Source organism: Hylobates moloch, unplaced genomic scaffold (genome assembly GCF_009828535.3).
Source record: "Hylobates moloch isolate HMO894 unplaced genomic scaffold, HMol_V3 SCAFFOLD_7, whole genome shotgun sequence".
In the NCBI taxonomy this organism is placed as follows: Eukaryota; Metazoa; Chordata; class Mammalia; order Primates; family Hylobatidae; genus Hylobates; species Hylobates moloch.
In genome coordinates this window covers 64,882,761-64,889,973 of record NW_026652282.1, presented here as the reverse complement: position 1 = coordinate 64,889,973, position 7,213 = coordinate 64,882,761, and positions in this window count along the sequence as shown.

Below are 7,213 nucleotides of genomic sequence, written 5' to 3'. Positions count from 1 at the left end.
TCTGAGGCTGTATAAATGGATCCCACTTTTTCAAACTTGTTATCATGCTTTCTGAAATTCCACCACTGGGTTTTATTGCTTTAGATTAAGGCACTGCTATATCTATAAATTGTTTAGGTAACAAATTCTTATAAACCATCGCCCCTTCTTTTCTCTCGTATCTTTCATCTTTTGTTCCATGGACTTTTTTTTTTTCGTTTATGTCCTCAGTCTCAGGACTCCTTTGTCTATAACAAACAAACGGGTAACAAAAATATCTGCCTGACATTCTAAATTCTTGATCTGTTTATCACCTTTTACTCCCAGTCAAATATATAAAACACATAATTTGCATCATTTTTACTCTCTCATCATTCCTTTCCTTCCTAACTTCCTGCAAACTGCTTCTGTTTTCATCTTCCCTACTCTACCCTTATCACACCATTCCAGCCTTCTTTCCAACTTATCTTTCCAAAAGCTCTAATAAATTTTATCTACTCTCACTCTCCTAGTCTTTTTCATTTGTTTGTTTTTGAATTTTGAAAACTTTTGACACTGTCTATTGATTCAATAAAATATATTCAGTGCCCACTATGTGCCACACATTCTCCTCCTTTCTAAAATATATTTTGTTCATTGTCTTTTTTTCTTCCTTCCACCCTCCCTCCCTTTTTCCCTCCCTCATTCTCTCCCTCCCTTCCTTTTAACTTTCTGCCTCTTTTCTTTTCTTCTTTCTTTCTTCTTTCTTTCTTTTTCTTTCTTTCTTCTTTTGTCTTTTTTCCCTACTTTCTTTCTCCTCCTACCACTTCTTTCTTTTCCTTCTCCTTCTCCTTCTTCTGTCATTTATTTTATTTTTTTCACTTCATTTGTCAAAGGACTTGCCTTGTCTGGGATGACAATTTGGACTGTGAACTTTGAAGTTAATGCTGAAATGAGTTAAAAGTTTGGGGGACTGCTGGAAAGGCATGATTAATTTTGAAATGTAAGCACATGAAATATGAGAAGGGCCAGGGGAAGAATGATCATCTTTGGATGTGTCCCCACCCAAATCTCATCTTGAATTGTAACTCCCACAATTCTCACATGTCAGGGCAGGAACCCAGTGGGGGGTGATTGAATTATGGTTGCAGATCTTTCCTGTGCTGTTTTCATGATAGTGAATTAGTCTCAAGTGTTCTGATGATTTTAAAAAATAGGAGTTTCTCTGCACAAACTCTCCCTCTCTTTGCCTGCCACCATCTACATAATATGTGACTTGCTCCTCTTTGCCTTCCTCCATGATTGTGAAGCCTCCCAACCACATGGAACTGTGAGCCCAATTAAACCTCTTTCTTTTGTAAGTTGCCCTGTCTCAGGTATGTTTATATCAGTAGCATGAGAACAGACTAATATACTGGGCCTAAGAGGGAGGAAGCTGGGAACCCCATACAAAATTGTCAAGCACCAGGACTCATTCCTGGCCCCAAGTGGCTCCTGTGGAAGGGGTGAGTCAGATAGGCATGGAGTGCTTTACTCTTGTCACAGACCTCTGGAATCCTAGCTGCAGAACACTCTACAGTCCCCATAGAAATATGAGTTGGCAAGAAGCGCTGCTTGGACAGTTGTCAGGGACAGGACTCCAACCGTGTGGAGCCCACTGGGTTTGTTGGAGTAACAGCTCCAGGGGAGCAGGACCAGAAGCATCCGTCCCCTAAGAATTGCCGTAGGTGGCTTTGGCAATTTTTTACTGTTTGACTTGGACTGTACAAGGATATCTTATCCATGGGAGGGGCTCTGTTTGATCTGAGTGTCCCCCCCACATTTGCCAGCCTCTCCCAGGGTCCCTTCCCGGCTTAACTAACTTGAAGTGCAGCTATAGAACCCAACCAGGGTGTTTCCCAGAAGCCACGCCATAGCTCTTTCACTGATAGATAGTGCCTAACTATCAGAGAGCTTTCACAGATGGGCCTTGGAAAGCATGTATTGCTCACAGTTTGCCCCCACTGCTTTGCTGGTATGCACTTGTCTACAGCCTCCCTCCACCATTTTGCTGGAGCACATGCATATGTGAACCTTGCCATCCCACTGCCACGAGTGTATGCATGCATTTGCATGTGCAGTGGAACATACGCATAGTGCCCCACTACCATCAACACACATGCACATATGCAGACCCTGCTGCACGGTTGCTCCACCACCACCACTTTGTGCATATGCACAGACCCTACTGCTTCACTACCTTGCCACCACTGGTGTGCATGCATGCATATGGACCCCACAGCCCTGCTACCACTGGCATGGATACATAATTATGAATCCCACTGCCACTACTGCAATAAATTGTTTTAGCTGGAACACTTCCATCAAGTTGTTGTTGGGTAGACAACAGTGGTCCACAGTGGACCAGGAACACATTGGTCTCTACAGCACAGCAGGTGATTAATGTCAAGGGGCCAGAAAACAAAGCCATAAGCCTGCCTACTAGGGTTAGAGAACACAGCCCAGGAGTGCTAAGCTGAGCCTTGGTTCCCTAAAATAATCCACAAATGAAGCCAGTTTACTATACCCAACTTTTACCACAGTCAAATCCTCAAGGGCAGCAAAGAATATAGAAGCAAAAAGTGTTATCCAAAGGACAGAAATTTCAAACATTAAAGGAACACTGGCCCACACAGATGAGAAACAACCAGCATGGGAACTCGGCAACTCTAAAAAGAGTGTCTTGTTACCTCCAAACGACCTCACTATATCCCCAGAAATGGTTCTTATTCAGATTTACATGGCTGAAATGACAGACATAGAATTCAGTGTCTGGATTTCAAGGAAGATTATTGTAATGCAGAAGAAAGTTGAAATTCAATCCAAGGAAGCTAAGGAATAAAATAAAATGATTCAAGAGATGAAGGACAAAATAAAGTTTAAGAAAGAACCAAACTGATGTGATAGAGCTAAAAAAAGTCACTACGAGAATTTCATAATATAATAGGAAGTAGGAAAAACAAAAGACCAAGCTGAAGAAATAATTTCAGAGCTTAAAGTCAGCTATTTGAATCAACTCAGTCAGACAAAAATAAAGAAAGAATAAGGTTAAAAATCAATAAAACCTCTGAGAAATATGGGATTATATAAATAGAGCAAATGCATAATACATTGGGGTCTCTGAAAGAAAGGGAGAGAGAGGAAGAAACATGGAAAATATTATTGAAGATATTCTCCATGAAAGTTTCCCCACCTTGCTAGAGAGGTCAACATTCATATTAAGAAAATTCGGAGAACTCCTGTGAAATACTATAGAAGACAGCCTTCTCCAAGGCACACAGTCCTCAGATTCTCTGAGGTTAACAGGAAAGAAAAAAATATTAAAGGTGGCCAGAGAGAAAGGGCAGGTCATCTACAAGAGGAACCCCATCAAGCTAACAGCAGAACTTTCAGAGGAAATTTTACAAGCCAGAAGAGATTGATGGCCTACATTTAACATTTTTCAAGAAAAGAAATTCCAACCAATAATTGCATATTGAGACAAACTAAACTTCATAAGTGAAGGAGAAATAAAATCTTACTCAGATAAGCAGATGCGAAGGGAACTCATTTCCATCAAAACTGCCTTACAAGATGTCCTGAATGGAGTGCTAAACATGAAAAAAAGACTGTTACTGACCATGACAAAAATACGTTTAAGTACATAGAACATTGACACTCTAAAGCAACTACACATTCAAGTCTAAATAGCAACTAGCTAGCAACAAAATAACAGGATCAAATCTGCACATATTGGTGTTAACCTTGAATGTAAATGGGCTAAACACACCAATTAAAAGGTACAGTGTGACAAGTTGGTTTGGTAAAGAAGCAAGACCCAACTGTATGCTGACTTCAAGAGACCAATCTTACATGCAATGACACACATAAGCTCAAAGTAAAGAGATGGACAAAGATCTCACAAGTAAATGGAAAACAAAATAAAACAAGAGACTAGGAGTTGCTATTCTTATTTCAGGCAAAACAGACTTTAATCCAACAACAATTTAAAAATACAAATAAGGGCATAATGTAATAATAAAAGATTCAATTCAATTGAACAAAAAGACAAATCTCATAAGTATGTATGCAATCAACACTGGCGCACCCAGATCCAGAAAATAAGTCTTATAGACTTAAAAAGAGACTTAGATAACTACACAAAAATAGTAGGAGACTTCAAAACCCCATTGACAGTATTTGATAAACCATTGAGGCAGAAAACTAACAAAGATGTTTTGGGCCTAAACTTGTTCTTTGACCAAATGAACCTAACAGACATCTATCTGCATAACAATCCACCCAACAACTGTAGAATATACATTAGTCTCATTTTCACATGATGCATACTTTAAAATCAATCACAAGCTCATCCATAAAGCATTCTCAACAAATTTAAAAATCTGTAGTAATTCAAACAACAGTTTCAGGCCACAGTGCAATTAAAATAGAAATCAATACCAAGATCTCTCAAAACTATACAATTATGTGGAAATTAAACAACCCACTCCTGAATGACTTTTCAGTAAACAATGAAATTAAAGCAGAAACTGAGAAATTATATTTGAAGCTAATAAAAACAACTATCCAACATACAAGAATCTGTTGGACACAGCTAGAAATTAAGCATTCCTCTAAGCAGTGTTAAGAGGAAAGTTTATAGCACAAAACACCCACATTAAAAAGTTAGGAAGATCTCAAATTAACAACCTAAAGTCACACCTACAGGAACTAGAGAAACAAATGTAAAGTAAACTCAAAGCTAGCAGAAAAGAAATAATCAAAATCATAGCTGAATTGAATAAAATGGAGGTGTAAAATCACAAAAAAGATCAAGAAAACAAAAAGTTGGCTATTTGAAAGAATAAATAAAATTGATAGACCACTAGCAAGACTAATAAAGAAAAAAGAGAGAGCATGCAAATACACACAATTAGGAATGAAAAATGAAATATTGCCACCAACCCGACAGAAATACAAAAAACCCTCTGAGGATCTTACACCTCTATGCCCCAAATCTAGGAAACCTAAATTAAATTGATGAATTCCTGGAAACATAAAACTTCTCAAGACTGAACCAGGGAGAAACTGAAAAACTGGACAGAACAATGATGAGTTTAAAAACTGAATCAGTAATAAAAACTTACCAACCAGAAGAGCCCTGGACAAGAAGAATTCACAACCAAATTATATCAGATGTATAAAGAAGAATTGGAACCAATCTTACTGGAATTATTCCAGAAAATGAAGAAGAAGGGACTTCTCCCTACCTCATTCTATGGGGCCAGAATAATTCTGATACCAAATCCTAGCAGAGACACAGTGAAAAAAGAAAACTTCAGGCCAATATCCCAGATGAATATAAACACACAAATCCTCAAGAGAACACTTGCAAACTGAATCTAGCAGGATATCAAATAGTGAATCCACCATGATCAAATAGTCTTTATCCCTGAGCTGCAAGGTTGGTTCAAAATATGCAAATGAATAAATGTGATTCATCTCATAATTGGAACTAAAAACAAATACTAAATGACCATCTCAATAGACACAGAAAAAAGCTTTCAATGAAATTGTAATCCTTTCATGTTCACAACACTCAACACACTAGGAATTGAAGGAAGATACCTCAAAATAATAAGACCCATCTTTGAAAAACCCATAGCCAACATTATACTGAATGGGCAAAAGCTGGAAACATTGCCCTTGAAAATCAGAAGAATACAATGATTCCCCTGTCACCACTCCTATTCAACATACTACTAGAAATGCTAGCCAGAACCGTCAGACAAGGGAAAGAAATAAAGAACATCAAAATATAAGAAGAGGAAGTCAAACCGTCGCTCTCCACTGATGATGTTATTCTATACCTAAAGAACTCCATAGTCTCTGCACAAAGGCTCCTAAATTGGATAAACAACTTTAGCAAAGTTTTAGGATACAAAATCAATGTACAAAAATCAATAGCATTTCTATACACCAATAACATCCATGCTGAGAGCAACATCAAGGTCAAAATCCCATTCACAATAGCTATAAAAAGTATAAGATACATAGGAATATAGCTAGCCAGGGAGGTGAAAAAATCTCTGCAATGAGCATTATAAAAAGTACTCAAATAAATTGGAGATGACATGAACAAATGAAAGAACATTTCATGCTCTTGGATAGGAAGAATCAATATTGTTAAAATGGCCATACTGTCCGAAGCAATTTACAGATTTAATACTATTCCCAGCAAACTATATATGACAGTTTTTCACAGAACTAGAAAAAACTATTCTAAAATTTATATGGAGCAGAAAAGAGCCTGAATAGCCAAAGCAAATCTCAATAAAAAAGAACAAAACTAAAGGTATCACACCACCTGCCTTTAAACTACACCACAAGGCTACAGTTACCAAAACAGCGTGGTCCTGGTATAAAAACAGACACATATACCAATTTAACAGGTTAGCGAACCCAGAAATAAGGCCACATATATGCATACAACCATCTTATCTTTGACAAAGTTGACATTAACATGCAATGGGGAAAGGACTCCCTATTCAATGAATGGTGCTAAGAGAACTTGTTATTTATACGCAGAAGATTTAAACTGGACCTCCTCCTTTTATCATATACAAAAGTCATCTCAAGATGACTTAAATTTATAAGCTAGAACTATAAAAATCCTAGAAGAAAAACTAGGAAATACCATTCTTGAGAAAGTCCCTAACAAATATTTCATGATGAAGTCTCCAAAAGCAATTGCAACAACAACAAATATTGGCAAATGGGAACTAGTTAATCTAAAGAGCTTCTGCACAGCAAAATAAACCATCAAACAAGCAAACAGAAAACCCACACAATAGGAGAAGATATTTGCAAACTATGTATATGACAATAGTCTAGTATCAAAAGTCATTAAGGAACTTAACATATCAGCAAGCAAAAAACAAACAACCCTATTAAAAGTTGGCAAAGTATACAAACAGATAGTTCTCAAAAGAAGACTTACATGTGGAAAATAAGCATATGAAAAAGTGTTCAACATCACTAATCATTAAAGAAATCCAAATCAAAACCACAATAAAATATCATTTCACACAAGTCAGAATGGCTATTATTAAAAACTCAAAAAATAACAGATGCTGGCAAGATGATGGAGAAGGAAGAATGCTTATACACTGCTGGCGAGATTGCAAATTAGTTCAGCCACTGTGGCAAGCAGTTGGAGATTTTTCAAAGAACTGAA